Source organism: Manis javanica, chromosome 3 (genome assembly GCF_040802235.1).
Source record: "Manis javanica isolate MJ-LG chromosome 3, MJ_LKY, whole genome shotgun sequence".
NCBI lineage: Eukaryota > Metazoa > Chordata > Mammalia > Pholidota > Manidae > Manis > Manis javanica.
In genome coordinates this window covers 170,607,687-170,624,318 of record NC_133158.1, presented here as the reverse complement: position 1 = coordinate 170,624,318, position 16,632 = coordinate 170,607,687, and the positions used below count along the sequence as shown (strand labels likewise).

At 41.8% G+C, this 16,632-nt stretch overlaps 1 protein-coding gene across 18 annotated transcripts in view; it reads left to right on the top strand.

Moving 5' to 3' along the window:
* Positions 1–847: 847 nt before the first annotated feature.
* The window catches only part of LOC118973262 (transmembrane protein 108-like), a 362,127-nt gene continuing 346,342 nt past the window's right edge, over positions 848–16,632 (top strand). For 8 of the 18 annotated variants that reach the window (XM_073232372.1, XM_073232368.1, XM_073232373.1 and 5 more), the window contains exons 1-2: positions 853–1,003; positions 7,567–7,685. The gene's annotated coding sequence lies outside the window, so the exon portion shown is untranslated. Of the gene's footprint in view, positions 1,004–7,566; positions 7,686–16,632 lie in introns of all 18 variants that reach the window. The other 10 variants (XM_073232375.1, XM_073232374.1, XM_073232378.1 and 7 more) reach the window with 4 other exon arrangements.

Sequence of the window (16,632 nt, the reverse complement as noted above, 5' to 3'; positions counted from 1 at the left end):
CGAGCTTCCTGATGTCCAGATTCTGGAATTCTTGACAAAGATATGTGGACAATTTTTAAGATCCCTGAGGTAGGTTACTTTACAAACTCTCTGGCTTACGCCTGAATTGTCCAAGATTGAAACCATTAGCTCCCTTCATGTTTTCCCCATATGCTTCTTCCTGAGACTACCTGCGTAGTTCTATGACATTGTACACTTCCAGAAAGCAGAAACCACTTATGTCACTTCTCCTGCCAAGAGTGTAGCACAGTGCCACTCAGACATGAGTGTTCAATAAATTAGGATGAATGTAGACAGTGTTGTTTATAAGAAACATTCAGTCCCCACTTCTAGGTGCCACACTCCAACCACCAAACAGGCATAGGTTGCTGCTACATAGACCAAGGGTAGGTGATGTGGGAATTAAACACACTTTCCTTCAGCCAATGCCCAAACGGTGAGTGCCACCAGAATACCCATGTTTAGTCACAGAGAACTTTCAGATAACATGGAGCAGGGGCTACAACTATCATTTTCTGACAGGTGCTCTGGGTAGCAAGATTTTACGGTGATGATCATCGTCATGTGGGAAAGGCAGACTCTCAGGTTCCCCTCCTAGACTTCCTGGATTAGAATCCGCCTTGTAGCAAGACACCCAGGTGATTCCGATTCATATTTAGAATTCGAGGTATGAACTGATGTAGTCATTCAGCAATCGAGCCCCACTCAGCCTCTGTGCCTACTCCCACCGGCTGGGCTGGGTAGCAACCGAACCTCCAGGGACATCGGAGCGGGTGTTGCTCAGGGCATATTGGTGATTGGCTGGCCATACCACGTGACCGCTCTCGTCCTCCCGTGCGACCGGATTGGCTCTCACGGATGCTGACGGACAGGGCCGGGGCGGACCAGCGCCCTGTCGGAGGGGCGCGCGTGGGGGCGAGAGGCACGAGAACGCGAGTGCGCGTGCGCGAGCGGCGGGGCTTTCTCCCGAGCCGTCGGAGGGAGCCGGAGCGCCTCTCCAGAGGTAAGCGCCGCCGCGGGGCGGCCTCCTTGTCCCGCGGCCATGTGCTGACGAGCCAGGGAGGGCGGGCTGGGTGGGGGGCTGCCAGTCACGGAGACCCGCCTCTGGGAGGATGCCGACCCGGGCTCAGCCGCCCCCCTCGGTGCCTCGGTTTCCCCTTTCCTACCCCTGAATGCACCTCCCCGTCCTCCGGAGACGGGTCTGCCGGGGGGGGGAGTTGCCTAGCTCGCAGCCTCGCCTGCGCCTTTGTTTCCCGCCCCGGGGATGCTGACGTCGGGCCCCCTCCCCAGGTAAACGTGAGGGTGGTGGGGCGGGGGCGTCACAGCGCCGGACCTGGGCTGGGACCCGGCAGATGATGGCTTTAATGCAGCAGGACCTGTCATGTGGGGACGAAGAGAAAAATGTAGTGTCACTTTGGCCAAGCCACGGGATTCGAACTGATCCGGCGGCGAGAGAAGCCGAATTCCTCGCGCAGCTGTGCGGGCGGGGGTGGGGGCATGACCGCCGGGCCGACCCCCGATGCTCCCCGTAGAAAGCTGCCCTGGGCCTGGCCGCGAGCTCTCACCCCAAAGTTAAGACGAAATTGAACGCTTTCAGCTTGTCTAAGGAATCCAGAGGTTCGTTAAGAGATGGGAAAAAAATGTCTTAAAAGCAGCTGGGCACTGGTGGAGCAGTCTAAATGAGAGGCTACACTGAGGAATTACAGGTCCAGTGAAACTGATTGGTAAATTGTGAGGGAAATGTCTGCAGTGAACTGCAGACCCGACCATTGTATTAAGATTCTTTTCAAGAAGATAGAAATTTTGTTGGGGGACTGGGGGTGGTGGTCTCTATAAACCGAGTTTTTTCTGGGCTGAAGCTGTGTGTATGTTTGTGGTGTGGCAGGAGGGTATGTCTCCTTTAAGTCATACTTGAAAAGGGGCCTGTGTGTAAGGCATCCCCTGCCTCTTCTCCATTTCCCCAGATCTGCAAAATAGCAAGGGCATAATGTACATCTTATAATGAAATATAGAAATCACTTCAGTTTTCCTGTGGTTAACTAATTTGTTAAATGAATCTGGTAGTCTCCCTGTTAAGAAATGATTCAACCATCACTACAAAGATTTTACTGTATTCTGGAGTTTTACTGTAATCCATTTAGAAGGTATTCTGGTATCAAATGGGTAAGAATTTCTACCTGATTTCTCTGAAACATCTTGTACCACTTCAAGGCCCTTTTATTACTCTTATCTTCCACATACAAAGTTTTGTTTCTTTAGGAAACAGCATAATTTTTCAAACATCTAAGAAACACTTCATGCCTGTGAAATGCCTACGTTTGCTAAGAAACCAATTAATTTGGCAAGTTAAAGCAAGTCGGAAAGGGAACTCTTATTTAAATTTGTTAGGGAGATTCAGAGCTAACAGTTATCAGCTGCAACAAATCTACTTGTGGTTTTCTGAGGTGAATGAAAGTAAAAGTTACTGCAAAGCTTTTTGGGAATATAACAAACGACCCTAGTAAAGTGAAGTAGTGGTTGTAATCTGCTATATTGGAGCTTGAAGCGAATTAGTGGGAACAATTTAAAACTGTCAATCTTTTTTTTGGTGGTATGGGACGAACGAATCTGAGGGTTGGGGTAAGTGATACAGTTTGAAAAGGCATATGTTTTGATATTTAGAGAGAAAAATGTCATTTTTGTTAATGTAAACTACACAGAGGGCATACAGTGTTTATGTTTAGCCTGTGGAAGGGAGGCAGGGGTTTTGAAAGGTCGAGTGAGAAACACTTATTAGGTTACCCAAGGGAAAAGAGGAATATTGGCAGGCTCAGTTCACTGTGAGGGGAGCAATGTACCTCAGTGACCTACAGGACAAGATTTTATTTTTTGATTCAATAAAAGCCCACTAGGGTTGTTTCCAAAGCAATGACAAAACCACTTCCTTTCTGTCATTTCTGTCCCCTGGGTCAGGGACACAGAGGATGGGGAGTGAATGAGAGAGATTGGAGCTCGACCTGCATGCCAAAGCAGTAGTGTCCTTTGAGCAGGGTCTGTGTCACATTGTGTAAATATAAGAGCCTTCACATTGAGCACCTTGCCTAGGACACATGCTGTAAGATAGAAGGGGATAACATTGCCACAACATTAACAAGATAGAGGGGGACAAGCAAGAGATCTTCAGACAGAGAAGCACTGGGGAAAAAGGGTCAGGAAATGTTTTATTTAGTGGGGCTCTCTCTGCTGCTTGCCTTTGGAGCCTTCAGGAGGCATTTCCAGACAGAGCTGTCTCATTATTGGTTAGCCTGGCTGGGCTTTATATGGTTTCCAGAGGGCTTGTCCTTCATGACTGAGACTCCTGTGGAGGTTACATGTGTCAGGTTGTAAGCATCAATTATGCTTGTGTTATGCTGTACAAAAGAAAAGCTCATAAAGACAGACATCTAGGCTGCCATTCTTTCAGGTCCTTCGCTCATGTCAGCCACAGGCTTCCAGAAAACAAGTTGTGCCCTCCCTACCGGTAGATGGCGCTGCTGTTTCTGGGAATTCCTGGAGGAGATGAACTAAGGAGCTGGCCAACCAGCGGTGTATAACCTCTAGTCTAGAAGACTTTGAAAGGCTGTGTCAGCTCCCAAAGAGAATCTGAAAAAAAAAAGGAAAAAAGTTCTAAAATCCAGAACTGTTTATCTAAGGTAGGAATAATATGTGTTGTGGGGATTGAGGAATGGTTGTGACTCCTTTGCTTGCTGTGTGTAAGGGAGAAGGCAAGAGGGTAAACCGACAAGCATATAGCACAGGTTTTGAAAGTACTCAGCGTATATGTTGTTGGTTAATTGAACATAAGGTTGAAATCATGTAATCGAAATTCCCAACTTCATAGTTTCTAATTCTTTGTATCTAAATCTAGCCTAGACATGGATGGGGCTGTGGAATATAAGTATGACTTTTAAACCTGATCAGTATCCAATAATTACATGCTCTGAAGATAGTGGTGAAAGTATTAGGAAAAATAATGCTAGTTAAGTAATTACTGTACTTTAGGGCTGTCCACAGAAAGTGACTCAAAGTTATTTTTAATCAGTTCTTCTAAAAACGGAAAATTCCCAACAAGTATATTGAGATTTTCTTAGCTAATGCTGTCCTTTCAAGATTGTATTAATCCAAATCTTGAACTTTGGTTTGTTGACCTAATTAGCTAGGGTTCATTCATCCATTCCCTTCTTTTGAAATAGCTGTTCTCTGTTATTGATTGTTGTTTTGAGGTAGATTTTGTACCATGATATTTGAGGGAGGTGGGTGCTGTTTCCAGTGAGATTATAGTGTGTATGCGGGCCTCAAGTTTTGACTCTGCTGGAGGTAAAGGACGCTGCCTCTGGGTGTCATTACCCAGGTCACCTGCTTCCTCATGCGGTTCCCATTTCATGGCTCAGCTTATTTGAGGTTTATTTCTGTCTCTCTTCAAGTGAACTGATGAGCTAGTTTTTACTACTGAGAATCTTTACTGCTGAGAATCTTAAAATCCTGCTGGTGCTGATGGCAGTAGTCACAACAGCCCATTAACATTGCCTCTTTATGTGACCTCAAGAGAAGCTCTTTGCCTTTCTTTCTGAACCTGTTTTCTAGCCTGGTCCCTGAAATTGCTGAGGTAGTACATTTCTCTTACAATCCCTTCCAACTCTAAAATTCTCTAACTAGGTGATTCTCATAAGGTATTTTGAAAGCCTCTGACAAGGTCTCATCAGAAGGTATTTTCATACTGTGAGCCTAGGGCAAAAAGAAATCTCAATAATATTTCTTCCCAGAGAAGTGATTGTGCATTGTCTTAGAATCCTAGTAATTGAGAGTTGGAAAAAACCCTAGGAGATGTTTTAACTCATTTTTAAAATTTTAATGGACAGGGAATTTTTTTTAGTTTTATACAGGGAATTTCAATTCAGAGCTAAGCATCTTGACCAAGCTAACAGAGCTAGTTAGTGGCAGAGATCTAGTTAGAGAACTAGGACTTACGCTTGGACTGCTCTTAATCTTTTCTTCTCCACTGCTGCCTTTCTTCACCTGCCATCCAGACACAGAAGTTGCTGTGTCTACAGGGCTGGAGCCAAGAAAATTCTCTAATTAATTTCTTAATGTAGGATTTTAAAGCCACAGCATGAATAGCATGGAGTTTGGGCAGAAAGTCAAGGTCAGGCTTCTTTTTGCTTTCTTTTCTTTACTGACTGATCCTGAGCAGGTTTCTTTCCTGTGCATTTTTGGGTTTTTAAAACTTTTCTGCATACTATTTCCTATGAGGAAAAACTCTGATCATCCTAGAAGAGTCGCTGTCCAATCAGATGTTCTTTCGTTAGGTCCATGGAACTTTGAGGGCTGTGTGAAGAGTATTTCCATGTATATGCCCTTTATAATCTTACATATTTTATCTTATACATTCAATACATTTCTGTGAAGGAGGTCCTGAGCCTTCAACAGACTGCCAGACAGATCCATGACACAAAAATAGGGTAAAAATTCCAGAATCTAGAGCAGGTTGTGGGAAACTGCCAGGGTGGGAGAATTTTTAAGGATATAAAGACACTATGATGGAAGAGGATTATGGGATGGAGTATAGAAATAAACCTATAGATGTTCTTAGAACATTTTACCTTTATTAAAATGCTTAAAGTTGTTCACTAAATGAAGACACTAATAGCGTTTTGCCCATCTTAAATTAATAATGGATATGCAAGTATTGATTTCCAGTTATCATTCCATGTTCAGTAAGTACTCCCTCTGACTCTTACAAGACACTTGCAAAGTCACATTGCTTTATTGGAGATAACATGCATACTAAAAGGGCTCCCTTATCCAGTCTGCCAGATTTCCAGAGAGTCAGTGCATTTCTGACATGACTTCGAGTTTTTGACTCCTGTCTGCTACTTCTGAGGTCCTGTGTTGCATATTCTGTAAGCTCCTAGGACTCACCATGATCTCAGAGATGTAAAATAAGTTACATGTAGAGATTTAAAAAAAGTTAACGTCCCTTTATTTGTCCCCAGGCTTTACCACAGAAACTGCTGCTTGTCCTTCTTAGCTAATTATTTTATTTCCCTTTTGAATTTGAAACCTCAATTGTCTTGTTAAAATTGTTTCCAAATAAGAGTGCCTTACAGTTTTATATACTGAAAATAAAGATTCTTGTTTTTGCTAGGAAGTATACAAAAGTTATTTTGTGTTCAGGTCATGTTTTGAAATTTGAGCCATAACTTTGGTGGAGGTCACTACATTTTTTAAGAATATCTGCTTGAAAATCTGATGGTGATCTGTGACACCTTGCCTACCTTTGGTAAAAGGGTCACCCAAGCTGGTGAATGCCACCTTCTGGTACCTTTTTGAGTATTATGGACCAGAGTAATATTCTTGCTTTAGCAGAAGAATGAAGATTATCCTTCATCAGGAAGCTGTCAATTGAATTTATGTAATAAAAGAAAAAGTCAAATTTCTACATTCTAATCCCAGCACCCTACTGAGTTATTGTGAGATTTGAGGGGCATCATTGACTTCTCTTGAGTCTGTTTCCTTGTCTGGAACATAAGAGAATAGCGATCACTTAAATTCTTTCCATTTCCAAAATCCCTTGACTCTATGAAATCCTGTCTGGCACCTAGCCGAAACATAACCTAAAAATGCTGGCTAGTTGGAAATTAACTTATGGCCAGATAGTCAGTGCCGGGGTCATTCTTTGTATCTGCAAGTTACTTTGTGGTTTACTAAAATATTCTCTAATTCGTTATCTCTTTTCTTAAGGTGTGGTCAGAGAATAGCAGCATTAGTATCATCTGGGAGCTTGTTAGAAATGCAGAATCTGAGGCCTTGCTCAGGACCTACTGGATTGAAATTTGCATTTTATCAAGATGCCCAGGTGCTATGCATGCATATTAAAGTCTGAGAAGTGCTGCTGTGTCTCATTTTTAGTCTCACATTGACCCTGTCAGGGACGCAGAGTACTTTACAGCTAAGGAACCCAGGACACCAAAATGCAGTTGTTATGTAACTAAGCCGAGGTTACTGTGCCAGGGTCTCACTCAGGACTCCATTCTCTAAAACTAATGCTGTCATATTGGTTGGGCTGGACCCAGCTTTGTATGATGATAACAGCTAGGTGCCCAGCAGCCCATGCGCTTAGGTGTGGCTGTACAATAGAGTTCTAGCCAACTGAATGTGAGTGGAAGTGGGAAAGTGTGTGATCCACTTCTAGGAAAAAACTGCAGAAACAGAATGTCTGTGTGAGTTCCTCCATGCTGTTTTCTGCTCCTAGCTTGCTAGAATGGAGAAGACTCCTAGGGAAACTGTTCTAAAGATAACAGGACTTTGTCAGCTGGGGTGCCTGGGTCACTGCATCAGGGAGGACCTGACTGACCTGTTCACCGTTCAGTGTGGATACAGGAACCAGATATAAACTTGTATTGAGCTTGAGCCACTCAATACCCAATATGGGTTTGTGTTTGTGTTGAGCACTTAGTCTACTGTCACAGGTTCTCTTGAGCTGTGGCTTGGGACTTGAAGTTGTGGATCATTTGGCCTAATGCATTCACTCATTTCTCATCTTGGCAGTTGGTGATTGATCAGCCGTGGTTCAACATGCAGAGGTGAGTGAGTGGTGAAAAGCAGCAGAGCTGATGGGTCGTGAGGATGTAAGTGTGTTCGAAGGTTCTCACACCCTCTACTCCAGGGTAAGTCAAAGGCATTCTCTACCATTGATTTTCTGGTTTTACTATGTCATAGAGGCTCTTGTCTTACCAGCCTCTTGGAGTCATTGCAGTGGGGTGCCCTCTCTGTGAAAGGTTCCCGAAGCCTTTAGTGATTCAACTCACAGACAGCATGCAAATTAACAATTATGAAGAGAAAACTATGATCAGTGCAATGGGATAGAGTCTGCATGGAAATATCTCAATACAGAAACTTTTAATGAATTTGTATGGGATGTGATTTACATGGGAGGAGTAGTTGGGTTTTCCTGAAAGATCTGCATTTTAGAGATGGGAAGCAAGCCTGATTGCCTTTTCCTGGTAGCCGTATCATCTTGTTAACTCCACTGGCTCGTATTCCCCTCTCTAGCATTCCCCTTCTTCCAGGAAAGAAACAGCTTGCCAGAGAGTTGATGATTCCTGCTTTGGTGCATAACAGTACTAGCAAGCATGTGGTTCTGCCTGTTCCTTTATTTTATCCAGTGTCACTAGATGTCACATGTCCATTCACTCAGCTATGTGCAGTCCCTAGTGCAATGGATATGGGCAGTGGGAGCACTGTAATCAAAGCTGACTTTAGATTTTCATTTGTGCTGAAGATTTTTGAGACCAGAAGGAGACGATCACTGTTTGATGTAGTACTTTTCTTGGAGTACTGGTGGAGGTCCAGGAAGGATGGGTGGACAGGACCTTTCTGAGCTGTCTAGCTTCTAGAGCTTAAACTAAAACCAGACTGCTTGAAAAGAAAATTATAATTAATGCAAATCTGAGGAAAGTGAAAAGATGGTTGGGAAAGAGGGACAAAAGGTGCTTTGTGGTTTTTTTTTTGAAGTGCTCAGCTGAAAAACAGCATAGAGGGTTATTTTAAGCAGCTCATTTCAGCACTGTGGAGCCCTTGCCAAAAAATGTCCCATCACCCAGGCTCAGACAGAGGGCACTTAGAAAAGCTGATGTTCTTTGCTGCCTCACATGGCTCGGTAATGAGTACAATTTACTGAACAAAATAGACATTTAGGGGCTGTAGATCTCTGGAGATTTCCATAAGCATACATCTTTACTGCTCCCAAATGAAACACATACTTAGTGATGAGCAAAGCAGAGAAAAGGCAATTGCAAAACATACCAACAACTGGAGTCCAGGTGAGCAGCCAGACACACAGACCATAGCTCAGGACCTGGTCTTTGCTAGGTTTTCTCATTAAAGGAGAGGAAGTGGACTTTGCTAGCTTTCCTTATTTTCCTTTGTGGCTTTCATTGATCTTTTTTAAAAGCAACTAAGAAGTATAGTGTGCCAGAAATAGCACTTGACTGACATGTTTATGTAAATGCTGGAAAGGATCAAATTATAGAGGAAGCCATTCTTTAACTATTGATTAGGGGGCCAAAGAAAAGCATACGAGAGATGCGAGAGGAGCCAGTATTCTCATTCTTGGCACTCTGGGTATTCTGAGCCTGGCAGTTCTTTGTGATGGGGGCTGTCCTGTGTGGTGCACCAGGTTTAGCAACATCCTCATCCTTGCCTCCACCCATGAGATGCCAGTAGCACTTCCCCCACAATCATGACAATCAGAAATGTCTCCAAACATGGTCAGGTGTCACCTGGAGGGAAAAATTGCCCCTGGTTGAGAACCACTGCTGAAGGGACACAGTGATTTAAACTTGCTCTGAGTTTCAGACTGTATTTTAATGCTTCTGAGTGTATTTTAATCATTTAGCCTCATTTTGCTAGTTTCCCTACCTGTAAATAGCAGGCACAGCATTAATAGCTCATAGCTTAAGGAAGTGATGTATGTAGTACTGTGTGACTACCTGGGGGCTCTGTAGATGCTAGGAAACAATACCTGTCTCCCCAAGTTTCTGGGACCCAAGGGTCATGTTTAATTCTTGTGAAGGCAATAACTGGGGAACATTTGGAGTTTGAAGAAGGGCAAGGAGTTATTGGGATGAGAAATAATGAATAGTACTGGATTCTGGTTTTATTTGAAGGTGTCATGTTCTAGTTCATTGCAATAGTATGTTCTGAATGAAGGCTTAAAGGAGAGAGTGAAGGAGGTAGAAGGAAGGCTGTTCAGAAGAGCAGTCAAGGAGATTGCTTGTATGTGGTCTCTTAATGGTGAAACAACTCACGTGTAATTAGACCAAAGGACATAAAGAAGTAGACCTAGACCTGAAGAAATTTCATTATTTTCATAGAAAGTCTCAGTTTGACTCTAAGGTGCCATTGCAGGGATTAGATGTAAACTGTCCTGGCAGGTTTGAGTTTAGCCTTGCTGTGTTTCTGCTCCCTGTAATTACTCAACACATTCAGAAAATTTACAACAAATGTGCTCTCTCTTGGGTCTAAAGTATGGAGAGGCCATCCAAGGCAGTTAGCCTTGTTTATGTCGTGTCATACATTATTGTGATAGGCTTTAAACAAAACTTGTGAGACTGTTTGAGAGGGAGTCTATGCACCCTGAAGGAAAGCACACTTCAGTGTAGCAGAGCGGGGACACATGCAAGAAACCCCACTCTGCTAGAGGGCGGCTGGTGTGTGCAGAGTTCCTATTCTAGTGCTGCTCAGTGCAGCCCTGGGCTGGATGCAGAACCACTGAGTCCTTGTCCAAGTGTTCAGACCTCCTGAGTCTGAATCTCCAGGAATGGGGCTGAGCTGGTTTAACAAGACCTCCAGGTAATTCTGATGGATGCCAGAGTTTGAGAAGCTCTGCTCTCCTGGTTGCTGATGCTTGTGAATTGTCTGTATGTTTATGGTGGGGAGGGCACTGGGAAAGTATGTTTCAGGTGGCCAGAAGATATATAAGACATTCTTATGGTAGATCATTTCCCCAAACCATGATTTCAGCCTTTTTCTTCCCTGTCAAATACTGTAGCCACTAGCCACATGTATCTATTTTATTTAAATTTCTTTCAGAGAATTAGAAATTCAGTTCTTCATTTGTACTAGCCACGTTTCAAGTGCTCTCAGCCATATGTGGACAGTGGCTGTCATCCTGGACAGACAGAAAGACAGAGCATGTCCATAACCACAGGAAGTTCTGTTGGGCAGCACTGCTTTAGTCTGTAAGGACTGGGTTTGTTGGAAACCCACGTTGGTAGTGGTAATGTACTCTCCTAACAAGACCTCACCTCATTTAAAACAATTGTTTTTTGGACTTCTCCATCCTGGGGAGCTTTTCAGTCTGAGTGTGTCTTGCTGAACTTTCTACCTTGCTGTGGCACCTGTCTGTGGCAGGAAATGCCATGGCGCTCTGACAATCTAGTGCACTGCTTCTAAAATATTTACCCTTTCATCCAAGGCTGTTGAGCTGTCTCTTTGCATTTGCTCTCTCCATGTGCTGACCCTCAGTGGTGAAACTTGCTTGTGCAAGATGTCTCTTTGATCCCTCTCAGAGCTTAACAAAGAGTCGGGGAGAGGTGGCAAGAGACTTTTCACCTCCTCTTCTGCCAAGCCCCAGCATGGCTCAGAAAAGTGTTTCATAAGAAGGTATTAATTCATAAGCTTAACTTCTGAGGGAGTAATCTTCTGTAGAATTAGGCTCGAAGGCAAGTTTTCCAACAGACATATTAGACTGCAAATGTAGTAATTAAGCCCTTTAGCAACATGGAAGAATTTTCAGTTAATATAATCTATTAGTATTACCAATATTGCTCAGAAAGTATCATAATTAGATAAAATTGAAAAGATGTGGAAATAAAGACAATTTTTAAAAGATGTAATTTAAATCTAACTAAGCCTGAGATCCAAGGTAGAAGGAATGAGCATAAAGGGTTTGTGTCACCTGAGTATTGCTGGAGGTGAGAGGAGGGAGGTGTACATGGCGTGGATCAGTCATGGAGATTGACTGCTGGACAGCATACCTGGCTGTTCACTTCTGATGGAGTGCACTGCTTGTTCTCATACTGCCCTCCTCTCTTCAGTTGGCCTTTCTTTCCTGCTCTTGTCTCTTGAATGTTAGAAGGGGTTCAGTGTTTCTCAGGGCAGTGCTGTCAGCATTTTGATAGAAAGGTACATCATCGTGTGGACTTTTCCTGTTCACTATAGAATGTTTAGCATCCCTGATCACTAAAGGCCCATATTACTCTAACCAAGTCATTGAGCCAACCAACATGTCCTCCCACATTTCCCAGTACCTGCGATTGAGAATCAGTATCTGCTAGGGAGATGGGTGGTGTCTTTTTATTGGGAGGAAGTAGTAATTAGAGTTGGGAAAAGTGCAGGTCCTTTCAGGAGCTGGTACATTCATTTTGTATATGACCTGACCTTTTCCTAGTGCTGCAATTTCTTTGGAAGCCAGTTTTATTCTGTAAGGACCGGAAGAGTCAGGTTTTACCGATGCAGAACTTGGCCCCTGAGCCTTGAATTCAAACCAGAAGTTACAACAGTGTATCTGTCAATGTCACAAGGGGTGGAGAGGCTACTAAAGCTCCCACGGGATGCTGGGTTTTCATTTGTGACTCACGTGGAAGTAAATTGTGTTCTACATGTGGCAGGAAGCTATTGGGAGGGGAAAAAATGCAACAAAGGCAATTTAAAGGCAGTCTAAGGGACATAGGCTTTGCCAGCCATTTCTTTTCTCTGTAATTGCAAATATTGGCAAAGTAGACCCTAAATTTGTGGTATTATGTTTATATAGGCTGTCTGATGGGAGATCTTGAGATTATTTCATAGTGAAGAGAAAAGGAACACTTTGAACATCTTACTGTGGGGCCCAAATAAACATCTTTGATCACCAAAACAAACTCATTCAAGTTACCTTAAGAAATACAAGGCTTAAGTAAGGATGTGTGAGAAAGAAAACAGAGTATCATAGTGGCAAGTTGGGGAGAATCCCAGGGCCTTTTAAGGATGAGAAAGTGCCATAGTCTGGCCATACTGAATGAAGATGGAACCTCACTCAGGGCGGGGTTGTTTGTTCCCAGTCTGTTGCGACTCTACGATGTATTAGCACTAACGGTGGTTGGTTAGACTGTGTTACACTTCTCATCCATTCACATGGCCCAGCATTTCCATTTTGGCTTCTCTTCTCATGTCCTTGTGTTCCTACTGTCCGCTTTTTGTCCCGACAGCCTAACTCTAAGGACCAAGAAGAAAAGGAGAATGATGGCTCTGTAGTGACTATCATTCCTATTGGTCAATGCTCTTACACAAGACAGTCTTTGGGGTAGTGATGCTCTCTCTTGGTCCAAACATCTGCTGCCTGGGGCTGCTTCCCTCAGTGAGGATGTGGCCCTGGAAGTTTCTCTTGAGGGAGCAGGGGTGGGCTAGACTGAAAGACAGAACATCAGATCTCTACAGTAGAAAAACCCTGAATTCTTAACTCCTAGAATGAATATAAACAGTATTTGTGGGTTATTGGAAGATTGTTTGCAAAGCTTATATGTTTAGTAGCAATTGTGAGAAAGCCTGAATCTACTCTGAGAAGGCTGACCACATTCTAGTGCAGAGTTGTAGGGAAATTGCTGGCCTCACTGATTGGGAAATAAGGAGTTGTATTTTTTATTTTTTTAAGGTATCATTGATATACAATCTTATGAAGGTTTCAGATGAGCAACATTGTGATTACTACATTCCCCCCTACTATCAAGTGCCCTATTACACTCACTGTCCATCAGCATAGTAAAATGCTATTGAGTTACTACTTGTCTTCTCTGTGCTGCACTGTCTTCCCTGTGCCCCCTATATTATGTGTGCTAATCATAATACCCCTTAATCCCCTTCTCCCTCCCTCCCCACCCACCCTCCCCAACCCCTTTCCTTTTGGTAACTGCTAGTCCATTCTTGTGTTCTGTGAGTCTGCTGCTGTTTTGTTCCTTCAGTTTTTGCTTTGTTATACTCCACAGATGAGTGAAATCATTTAGTACTTGTCTTTCTCCACCTGGCTTACTTCACTGAGCATAATACCCTCTAGCTCCATCCATGTTGTAGCAAATGGTAGGATTTGTTTTCTTCTTATGGCTGAATACTATTCCATTGTGTATATGTACTACATCTTTATCCATTCATTTGCTGACATACACTTAGGTTGCTTCCATGTCTTGGCTATTATAAATAGTGCTGCAATAAACATAGGGGTGCATATGTCTTTTTGAATCAGGGATCTTGTTTTCCAAATTCCTAGGAGTGGAATTCTTGGGTCAAATGGTATTTCTATTTTTAGTATTTCAAAGAACCTCCATATTGCTTTCCACAATGGTTGAACTAATTTATATGCCCACCAACAGTGTAGGAGTGTTCCTATTTCTCCATATCCTCGCCAGCATTTGTTGTTCCTTGTTGTTTGGATTTTGGCCATCCTAACTGATGTGAGGTAATATCTCATTCTGCTTTTAATTTGCATTTCTCTGATGATTAGCGATGTGGAGCTGCTTTTCATTGCCTGTTGGCCATCTGAATTTCTTCTTTGGAGAAATGTCTGTTAGATCCTCTGTCCATTTCTTAATCGGGTTATTTGCTTTTTAGGTGTTAAGGCATGTGAACTCTTTATATATTTTGGATGTTAACTTCTTATCAGATATGTCATTTATGAATATATTCTCCCATACTGTAGGATGATTTTTTGTTCTACTGATGGTGTCCTTCACTATACTTTCTGGCTTGATGTAGTCCCATTTGTTCATTTTTGCTTTTCTTTCTGTTGCCCGAGGAGAGGCATTTAGGAAAAAGTTGCTCATGTTTATACTCGAGATTTTTGCCCATGTTTTCTTCTAAGAGTTGTATGGTTTTATGACTTACATTCAGGTCTTTGATCCATTTTGAGTTTACTTTTGTGTATGGGGTTAGACAATAATCCAGTTTCATTCTCTTACATGTAGCTGTCCAGTTTTGCCAACACCAAGTGTTGAAGAGGCTGTCATCTCCCCATTGTATGTTCATAGCTCCTTTATCTTATATTAATTGATCAGATATGCTTGGGTTCATATCTGGACTCTCTATTCTATTGATCAATGGTCTTCTTCTTGTGCTAGTACCAAATTGTCTTGATTACTGTGGCTTTGTAGTAGAGCTTGAAGTTGCAGAGCATAATCCCCCCACTTTATTCTTCCTTCTAAGGATTGTTATGGCTATTTGGGGTTTTTTGTGGTTCCATATGAATTTTAGAACTATTCGTTCTAATTCATTGAAGAATACTATCAGTATTTTGATAGGAATTGCATTGAATCTGTAGATTGCTTTAGGCAGAATGGCCATGTTGACAATATTAATTCTTCTTACCCATGACCATAGGATATATTTCCATTAATTGGTGTCTTCTTTAATTTCTCTTAAGAGTGTCTTGTAGTTTTCAGGATATAATCCTTTCACTTTCTTGGTTAAGTTTATTCCTAGGTATTTTGTTCTTTTTGATGCAATTGTGAATGGAATTGTTTTCCTGATTTCTCTTTCTGCTAGTTCATTGTTAGCATATAGGAAAGCAACAGGTTTCTGTGCATTAATTTTGTATCCTGCAACTTTGCTGAATTCATATATTAGATCTATAAGTTTTGGGGTGAATTCTTTACAGTTTTTTGTGTACAATGTTATGTCACCTGCAAATAGTGAGAGTTTAAGTTGTTTCTTGCCAATATGGATGCCTTTTATTTCTTTGTGTTGTCTGATTGCCATGGCTAGCACCTCCAGAACTATGTTGAATAGAAGTGGGGAGAGTGAGCATCCTTGTCTTGTTCCCAATCTTAAAGGAAAAGCTTTCATCTTCTTGCTGTTAAGTATGATATTGGCAGTGGGTTTGTCATATATGGCCTTTATTATGTTGAGGTACTTGCCCTCTATGCCCATTTTGTTGAGAGTTTTTATCGTGAATGGATGTTGAATTTTGTAGAATGGTTTTTCAGCATCTATGGAGATGATCATATGGTTTTTGTCCTCCTTTTTGTTGATGTGGTGTATGATGTTGATGGATTTTTGAACATTGTACTATCCATACATCCCTGGAATACATCCTACTTGTTCATGATAGATTATCTTTTTGATGTATTTTTGAATTCAGTTTGCTAATATTTTGTTGAGTATTTTTGCATCTATATTCATTAGGGATATTTGTCTGTTATTTTCTTTTTTTGTGGTATCTTTGTCTGGTTTTGGTGTTGAATGATGCTGGCTTTGTAGAATGAGTTTGAGAGTATTCCCTACTCTTCTACTTTTTGGAAAACTATAAGGAGGATGGGTATTAGGTCTTCACTCAATGTTTGATAAAATTCAGCAGTGATACCATCTGGTCCAGTAGTTTTGTTCTTATGTAGTTTTTTGATTACCAATTCAATTTCCTTGCTGGTAATTGGTTTGTTCAGATTTTCTGTTTCTTCCTGGGTCAGCCTTGGATGGTTGTACTTTTCTAGAAAGTTGTCCATTTCTTCTAGGTTATCCAGTTTGTTATCATATAATTTTTCTTAGTATTCTCTCATAATTCTTTGTATTTCTTTGGTGTCTATGGTGATTTTTCCTTTCTCATTTGTGATTCTGTTTATGTATGTAGACTCTTTTTTTCTTGATAAGTCTGGCTAGGGTTTTGCCTATTTTGTTTATTTTCTCGAAGAACCATCTCCTGCTTTCATTGATTCTTTGTATTGTTTTATTCTTCTTGATTTTATTTATTTCTGCTCTAATCTTTATTATGTCCCTCCTTCTACTGACTTTGGGCCTTATTTTTTCTTCTTTTCCTAGTTTAGTTAATTGTGAGTTTAGACTGTTCATACGGGATTGTTCTTTTTTCCTGAGGTAGGCCTGTATTGCAATATACTTACCTCTTAACATGGTGTTTGCTGCGTCCCACAGATTTTTGTGGTGTTGAATTATTGTTGTCATTTGTCTCCATATATTGCTTGATCTCTGTTTTTATTTGATCATTGATCCTTTGATTATTTAGGATCATGTTATTAAGCCTCCTTGTGTTTGTGGTCTTTTTCGTTTTCTTTGTGTAATTTATTTCTATTTCTA